Raw genomic sequence first — 9,654 nt, forward strand, 5'->3', positions numbered from 1 at the left:
TGGTCTGGAACCAAACCTATAACATGTCCAGGGAAAGCCTGACAGTTTCTGTGAGTCAGAAGTTTGGCATATCTTACCTAGGTCCTCTGCTTGGGATCTCAAAGGCTGAATCAGGCACTGGCCAAACTGGAGGCTCTGAATAGGAATTTTCTTCCAAGTTCATTAAGGTTGCTGGCAGAATCCAGTTCTTTCTGATTGTAGGACTGAGGTCTCCATGCACTTGCTGGCTGTTGGCTGGGACTCACTCTCAACTCCTAGAGGTCACTCACATTCTTCAGCTTGTGGCTCCCTCCATCTTCCAGCCAGCAATACTATGTTGAATTCTTATCATGCTTTGAATCTCTGACCTCTGCTTTTCCAACTAGCCAGAGAAAAAACTGCTTTCAAAGGGTTCAATTGATTAGGTTAGGCCCACCTGAATAATCTCCTTATCTTAAGGTCAACTGATTAGTAACTTAGGTAAAATCTCTTTTGCCATGTAACCTAATCGTAGGTATAACCTCAGAGGGTGGAAATCATGGGGGCCATCTTAGAATTCTGTCTTTTACACATCCTCACACTGAAAACACTCTAGAAATATATTCATAGGGACAACTCTGAGTTTTCATTCCTTTCCGCTTTTTCATTTTGTGCAATAAAAAAAACCATATGACTTGGCAATCAGGAAAAATACAGAATGACACCATTATTAATTTAGTTCAAATCACTGTGACCTTACAGAATCTTGGAGCTGTTTGCCCATTTGCAATGACTACGACTGCATGTGTTACTGATTACAAAAGATAGAATGGTCAATTTTTAGAAAACTGCTTTTGTTACATTGGAAGGTTTTTCTACAAACACACACAGGCACACACATGCACATAATAAGTATTTCTAATAAAACAGATGTATTGTTAATGACAAGCCTTGAGACTAGGTGGTTTAAAATAAGTGTGCGTAACACTTTTATTAGGTCTCACTTTACCTACTTTTATAGCAAAAGAAATACAAATGCTGATGTCCTATTAGCTATAACCAACCAGCAGAGCAGGATTGCATAATACAATTGGCTTTCAGTTTCTCTGTTCATGCACCAAATGTTTATGAACTCCCACTACATGCCAAGCACTTGGGTACAGAGATACAGATGGTATCACCATGAACCCAAATGAAGAGCTCAAAATTTCTCATTTTTCCCAGCAGGCAAGTTTCTTATTTCACTATTTCACTTAAACATGTATACCTTAAATATTAGTTGCCAGATTCTGGAGGGCATTTGAGAGATCCTAAAAATGTTTTCATAATTAAACAAAAATACACCTGCATTACAGTCAGTGATTATTCCTTATTTCTTAAGAAACTGATGTTTTAAAAACAGAATTTGGCAAATTGTAATTTTTCTTTAAACATGACCCTTGATCAGACATTTTCTTGACTATTTTTTTTAGAATCAGGCAAAAGACCAAGGTCACCTGTCTTTGGGATCACGTACCTTTAAGGTCACATCTCTTTGTCAACATCGTCTGTTCTTTGGAAGCATATAGTAGTTGGCCCCAAATGCCACTTACTTTGAAAAGATCTTCTTGGCTTAACCTTAGCCTAACCCAGCCAACCCACTGAATCAACCCAGCAGCAACCCGGGCAGATGCTGGAAAAATGGAACACCAGGCTGCTTATGGGCTGTTTCCACTAGAGCATACTGCATTTTATGGGTGAAAGGTGATTAGTCATCTAGAAGGTCTACCCCTTGCGGACATTTTAATGCAGCCTGGCATTTTTAACACAACTTTAAATTGCTTGGCTATTTAGTTGCTGTTCTTCCCCTGCTTACAATTCCCCATCCTGAACTGCAGTTCTTCTGACCAGAAATGGAGCAAGTGGGGAAGGACTACAAAGAGAAACTCAAAAGTGTTCAGTGGCCTGGAGCTGAGAGGGGGGAAAAAGGAAGAACCGAGTGTGACAGATGGGGATTCTTCCGCTATTTCTCTTTTCTATTCTCCTGCCCCATTTAACTGTCTTCTACTATCTTCCATCCCTTTCCTCATCTGAGAGATCTTCCTTGCCACCATTAATTCTCAAACACTACCCAAACATCCCCACCTTCTTATCCTTCTATTAACACTGCTGCTACACGTGCTAACATAGCCATGCTGGGCTTCCAATGGTAAAAGTTAAAAATCACAGCCTTCCATTAACTTACTGTTCACCTGTCCTTCCATTCATTCAAAGGACATTTACCAAGTGCCTTCAAGGTGTCAGGCCCAGGGCTAGGTGCTGGGGATAAGGAGGGGAACCATACCTGGTCTCTACCTTCAAGGAGATGGAAGGAACAGTCATATACACAAGTGTCTGTAATACATTGCATTAAGTTTTTATGCAAGAGCACAGAGGAAGAGTGGACTCATCCTAAATAGGTGCACTAAGGGAGGCCAAATTCTAACACTCCTCCCCCAATAAAACCCTATATGCTAAAACAAACAAACCAGTCCAACTCAATCAGGTACAAAATAATAAGAATTTCCAAGGATATCTGGGAACTGGGTTGAATTGGGGACAGAACTGCTTTCCAGGGAACAGTCACAGGTAAAATAAGCATATTTCTAGAAAGAGATTTGTATGCCAGGAGAAAGGGAGGTCAAATTTGTGAAAGACGTGCATTGCAGGAGGGTTCAGGATATACCATATATCTGTTTATCTTGGTAAATTTTTTGCTCAGAGAGAAGAAAGAAGTATGAAATGAACTTAAGTTCACAAATATGGAAGCCAGGATATGCATCAGTGCATTTTTTAGAGTGCTTATCTTGGCTAAGAACAATGCAGTATGGTCTCTTTGCAAATCAATAAGAAGAACCATAGAGACAGAATTGGCGAGACGTAAAGGTCACCCTCTTCCCCAGCCTCCTTGTAAAACATTTGAAAAACCTTGATATTCCCTTGCAATGTTATAAAGACTACTCTTTGTAACAATATCAAATGTCCTTTCCATGGAAAGATCTCCCCATTCAACCTTTTTTTCATTGCTAACAACCAGAGACACATATTTGCAACTTAATTCTAGGCTTGAAGGCCATGATCTTGAAAGATCACTTTCAACATTGCAACTTTCAACCTATAATAAAAACATTTTTTAAAAGTGGGCTGGAAACAGCACCTATTCCCACAAAGGGTTTGGCAACCAGACCAACTAGGGGATGCAGGGATGAGGTAAGAGGAAACTTCAAAGTTTCCTTTGGAGCCTGGCCTCTCTTCATTCTTCTTTCAGACATTCCTTATTCATTACTGAAATATTTATTAAAAGCTTTGTCCATGCCAGTCACTGTACATGATACTAGGAGCATAGAGATGAATCAACAGTTCAGCTCAGCCCCTCAAGATAGTCCTCATCAAAGGCTGAGGACAGTGAGGTATATGATCATAATACAATGTGAGGAAGATAGAAACCCAAGATGGGTGCCAAGCCCCAAGGAGTATAAAGGAGAGTGTGCTGCATAAAGGCTAAGGGGGTCAAGGAAGGCTTCTCAGAAGAGGGGATACCTGAGTTGAATCTCAAAGGTGGTAAAGGATATCCCCAGGTGAAAGAGACAGGATGGAAAGGGGGAGTACAAAGGTCTGAAGAAAGGACCCCTCACAAAGTGCTGGGAAAAAAAGAGTAACTTGCAATGGCTCGCTTCTTTCCCACCATCCTCACATCACTATTGATGATGGTGATGATTTTAACTTTCTCATGACTCAGTTCAGGCTCACAGATCCCATTGGGGGATTTACCAGCCACCACAGAATCACCCCTGTGTGTGAAATTACCTCTTTATACAGGCTTCACTGTTCTTGAGGTTTGCTTCTCTGATAGATCTGTGGGCTGGTTGATGGATCCAGCACTGGGAAGGACCCACTGACCCTGGGGTTGCCTTTAGGGAAGCCAAAAGATACAGAATTCCAGGTATCCCGGAGGTTGTCTAGCTGCTATGTACCACACCCAGGTTCTCAGCAAAGGCCAGGGCCCCCTGTGGCTGGTAAGGAAGAACCTAGAACCTGGGCCTTACCTGGAGAAGTTCTCATGGCAATAGCAGAAGCACAAGATGGCAAGTTCAAACTTGTAATCACACTTTAAGCCTCTGCTTACATCACATCTGTTAACTCCCACTGGCCACAGCAAATCACATAGCCAAGCCCAAGGTCAGGAGTTTAGAAGTACATTCTGCTCAGCTGAGGCCAAAGCAAATCATAGAGTATCAAGCCCAACATCAATTGAGTTAGGGAAGAGAATTCTTCCCATGAGGTCACGGGGAGGGAATAAATATTTTGAACAATAATATAGTACACGGGCTTCCCTGGTGGCGCAGTGGTTGAGAGTCCACCTGCTGATGCAGGGGAGACGGGTTCGTGCCCCGGTTCGGGGAGATCCCACATGCCGCGGAGCGGCTGGGCCCATGAGCCGTGGCAGCTGAGCCTGCGCTCAACAACGGGAGAGGCCACAAGAAGGAGAGGCCCGCGTACCACACACACACAAAAATAATAATAATATAGTTCGCAACACTTCCTTTTAGAGGGCATCTGAAACTTCACTTCATCTTGGGCTACACTGATTTAGCCCAATAAATTATAGCATTTGGGGGCGCATTTGGGGGCTTCCCTGGGGGCTTCCCTGGGGGCTTCCCTGGTGGCGCAGTGGTTGAGGGTCTGCCTGCCAATGCAGTGGATGCGGGTTCGTGCCCCGGTCTGGGAGGATCCTGCGTGCCGCGGAGCGGCTGGGCCCGTGGGCCATGGCCGCTGGGCCTGTGTGTCCGGAGCATGTGCTCCGCAATGGGAGAGGCCGCAGCAGTGAGAGGCCCATGTACCACTAAAAAAAGAAAAAATTATAGCATTTGGTCTTTAATCAAGTGTTGGATAAATCTTTGAAGTCAAGAAACAATACTTAATTGAAAAAACAATAATAATTATATTAATTGTATATCTAAGTTTATTCTCTGAGAGCAATAGTCCTGTCCTTGAAGAACAAACAATCTGAATGGAAAGTCAGGAAATAAACTTATTTATATAAATTGAGCACCCTCTTCAATTTTTTCAGGAAGCAGTTGCCTTTTCTGTGAAATGTTCATATTAAGCTATTTGATCATTGCAGATATGTATTTTTAATGATTTTAAAAATCATTAGGATATTTGTTTGCTGGGTATGCTATTAATCAGTAGCTCTTCTAGGGAGTAAAAAAAATTGTTTAATGCTTTAAACAGTTTTATTGACATATAATTCACAATCAGAAAATACACTTCCCCCCAAATTTGCCCATATTAAATGTAAAATTCAATGATTTTCCATAAATTTAAGTTTACAGAGCCATCACGACACTCCTATTTTAGAACATTTCCATCACTCTCAAAAGTTTCCTCAGGCCTACTTGCAGCCAAACCACTTTCTCACTTCCAGCCCTAGGCAACCGCTAATCTACTTAGTCTCTATAGATTTGCCTTTTCTGGATGTTTCATATAAATAGTATCATAGAACAAGAGATCTTTTGCATCTGGCTCTTTTCAAAGCATAATGTTTTCGAGGTTCATGCACGTTGTAGCAGGTATCAGTAGTTCATACCTTTTTATTGTTGAATACTATTCCATTATGTGGACATAACACATTTTGTTTATTATAAATATTCTTATCTTAAATTCTATTTTCCCTGATATTATTATAGCTGCAATATCTTTTTTAAGTTTACTGCTTCCATACACTCACACAGGTAAATATATATTTTTTAAATCAACTATTTTTAATGTTTTAGATTTATAGAAAAATTACCAAGATAGTACAGAGTTACTATGTAACTCACATCCATTTCCCCCTATTATTAACATGTAGGATGTTAATAATATCCTACATTACTAAGGTACATTTATTAAAATTAATGAACCAACATTAATACATTATTATTAATTAAAGTCCATTCTTTTTTGGGGGGGCGTGGTATGCTGCGGGCCTCTCACTGCTGTGGCCTCTCCCATTGTGGAGCACAGGCTCTTGACGCGCAGGCTCAGCGGCCATGGCTCACGGGCCCAGCCGCTCCATGGTGTGCGGGATCCTCCCGGACTGGGGCACGAACCCGTGTCGCCTGCATTGGCAGGCGGTAAAATCCATTCTTTAATCAGATTTCCTCAGTTCTTCTCCAATGTCCTTCTCATGATACAGGATCCCATCCAGGATGACACATTATGTTTACTCATCGTGTTTACTTAAGCTCCTCTTGACTGTGATAGTTTCTTAGATTTGCCTTGTTTGTGATAACCTTGACATTATTAGAGAAGTACTGGTCAGGTATTTTGCATAATGTCCCTCTATTGGGGTTTAACTTATGTTTTTCTTATGATTAGACGGGGGTTATGGGTTTTGCAGAGGAAAACCACAAAGGTAAAGTGCCACTTTCACCACATTTTATCAAGGATACATATTATCAACGTGACATCACTGTTGTGTTGACCTTGATCCACTGATGAAGGTAATGTTTGTCAGCTTTCTCCACTATATATGTACTCTTTTTTTTCTCCTTTCCACACTATACTCTTTGGAAGGAAGTCAGTATACACAGCCCAAACCTAAGGAGTGGGGAATTACGTTCCACATTTTTGAGGGAAGAGTATCTACATAAATTATTTGTAATTCTTTGCATGGGAGATTTGTCTCTTCTCCCCCATTTATTATTGATTCAATCATTTATTTATATCATTATGGACTCATGGATACTTATTTTACAGTTAGGGTTATGATCCAATAGTACTTTATTCATTTTGTTCCTCAAACTCTTCCAGCTTTGGCCACTGGGGGCTCTTTCATTTGCTTCCTGTGCCCCAGACATATCCCCAACATTGTACGTGTAGATTGGTTGGTTGGTTTGTTTTTTTGAGCACTTTCTTACTTTCTGGCACCATAAGATACTCCAGGCTCATTTTGTGTATTTCCTGTCCTAGTTCTAGAATCAGCCAGTTCTCCAAGGAACCCTGGTTCCTTTGATTGGAGAGTAGTTTTAGAAACCAAGATCTGAGGACTAGGTGTGCTCATTTCTACTGGAGTGTTATTGCTTCTGGGCCTGTTCAGCTGACAGAACAAGGAAATATATGTGTATATACTAACCTGTGTATATACACATTTTTTTTTTTTTTTTTTTTTTTTTTTTTTTTGCGGTACGCGGGCCTCTCACCGCTGTGGCCTCTCCCGTTGCGGAGCACAAACTCCGGACGCGCAGGCTCAGTGGCCATGGCTCACGGGCCCAGCCGCTCCACGGCATGTGGGATCTTCCCGGACCGGGGCACGAACCTGTGTCCCCTGCATCGGCAGGCGGACTCTCAACCACTGCGCCACCAGGAAAGCCCTATACACATTTCTATGTGTAAACATCTCTACTGATATTAAGCTAAACCTGAGTTCATACTGACATCTCAAACTCTAACCCATTTCCACTTGAATAATTCTAGCCTCCTCCCTTTGCACATCTCTAACTTTTCAGTGCAACAGTGAGACATCTTCTGACATCATCTAACATCTGATTCTCATCATCTGACATCAATTTACTTAACTGTTCAATTCCAGAATAGCAGTATCAGAACCATTAAGCTATATGCCCGTAGGTAATAATGTTATCAACTAGTGACAGTGCTTATGCACAGTTTCTTTTGTCATTAGTTTTACAGACTCCACTTATTTCCAAAGTTACTTAGGTTAGTACCTCTTACCCCCACCCCTTCAGTGAGATGCTTCATACATTTGTAATACATACAGTTTCATTGTTCCTTCACACATAGCATTCAATCCTGAGACTCCTCCAATCTCCTAATTGATTTTTTTACATTTTTGTTCTTTTTGTTCTGAAGTTTCGAAAAACACTTAATGTCACATAACCACAATTATATTACCACACAGAATCCTTTCCACATCCTTAAAAAATCCCTGTGCTTCACCTACTGAATCTCCCCTCAACCCCAGTACAGCCTCATGCCAAACCCTGAAAATTACTGACCTTTTTACTGTCTGGGTAGTTTTGCCTTTTCAAGATTGTCATATAATTAGACTCATGGAGTATGTAGCCTTTCTAACTGGCTTATTTCACTTACCAATATGCATTTAAAATTCATCATGTCTTTTTTATGACTTCATATCTTTTTATCACTGAATATAACATTCTATTCTATGGATGTACCACAGTTTATCTCTTCACCTACTGAAGGACATTTTGGTTGCTTCCAGATTTTGGTTATTATAAATAAAGCTACTATAAACATCCATGTGCAGGTTTTATTTGGACATAGTCTTCCAATTAGTTGGGTAAATACCTAGGAGCACAATAGCTGGATCATATGATAAGATTATGTTTCGTTTTGTAAGAGATTGCCAAACTGTTATCCAAAGTATCTGCATCATTTTACATTCCCACCAGCAATGTATGAGAGTTCCTGCTGCATCCTTACCAGCAACTGGTGTTCTCAGTTTTTGGATTTGGGCTATTCTAATAATATGTTTTTTCCATGCTTTTGCTTTCAATTTATTTGCTGAAATTTTATTTGGATTTATTTATCTACATATCTCATTATTTTTTTCGGTTCTTCCTTTATTGCCTGTATTGTATTAATTTTTTTTTTTTTTAGATTTTCATTTTTATTTATTTATTTAGGCTGTGCCAGGTCTTAGTTGAGGTACATGGGATCTTCATTGCGGTATGCAGGATCTTTTTGTTGTGGCATGCAGACTCTTAGCTGCACATGTGTGCAGGATCTAATTCCCCAACCAGGGATCGAACCTGGGCCCCCTGCAATGGGAGTGCAGAGTCTTACCCACTGGACCATCAGGGAAGTCCCCTGTATTCAATATTTTCTGGTGCACCATTTAAATTCATCTGTAGGATACTGTGATGGACTGAATGTTTGTCTCCCTGTTAGAGATTGAACCTCTAACCCTCAACATGATTGCATTTGGAAGTAGGGGCCTTAGTGAGGTAATTAGGCTTAGATGAGGTCATGGGGATGGGGTATCCTTGATGGAATTTTTGTCCTTAGAGGAAGAGGAAAAAAGATCAGAGCTCTCTTTCTCTCTGCCACATGAAGACACAGGAAGAAGGCCACCATCTGTAAGCCAGAAAAAAGGCTTCCACCAGGAACTGAATCTGCCAGCACCTACCTTGATCTTAGGCTCCTCATTCTCCAAAATCATGAGAAATAAATGTCTGTTGTTTAAGCCATGCAGTCTATGATATTTTGTTATGGCAGCCTGAGCAGAGTAATACAGATGCCTTTGACTATATATATTTTAGTTATCAGGCACAATTTGTTGAATATTTTTTCTTCCCTTTTTTATCTCTCCTGTACTTCTGGAACACCTGTGTTGGATCACCTGATGATGTTCCTCAGGTCTCTGAGACTTTCATTTTTTGTTCTGTAATTTATAATTTTTGATCCACCTTCAATTTCATTGATTCATTTGATTCTGCCATCTGAAATCTATTGAGCCCCTCTAGTAATCCCTCTAGTAATTTTTTTCATTTTAATTATTATACTTTCAACTCTGGAATTTCTATTTGATTTTTTAAATAATCTTTATCTCTTTACTGATAGTCTCTACTTAATAAGTCCTTGTTATACCTCCTTTACTTCTTTAACTATTGTTTCCTTTATGTAACATGTTTACAGTAATTGCTTTGA

At 40.3% G+C, this 9,654-nt stretch overlaps 1 non-coding gene across 1 annotated transcript; it reads right to left on the reverse strand.

Moving 5' to 3' along the window:
* Positions 1-8,735: 8,735 nt before the first annotated feature.
* Positions 8,736-8,808, reverse strand: TRNAG-CCC (transfer RNA glycine (anticodon CCC)). The gene has a single exon. It is a non-coding gene; the product is annotated as a tRNA-Gly (tRNA).
* Positions 8,809-9,654: the final 846 nt, after the last annotated feature.

Source organism: Kogia breviceps, chromosome 1 (assembly GCF_026419965.1).
Source record: "Kogia breviceps isolate mKogBre1 chromosome 1, mKogBre1 haplotype 1, whole genome shotgun sequence".
Classification (NCBI taxonomy): Eukaryota; Metazoa; Chordata; class Mammalia; order Artiodactyla; family Physeteridae; genus Kogia; species Kogia breviceps.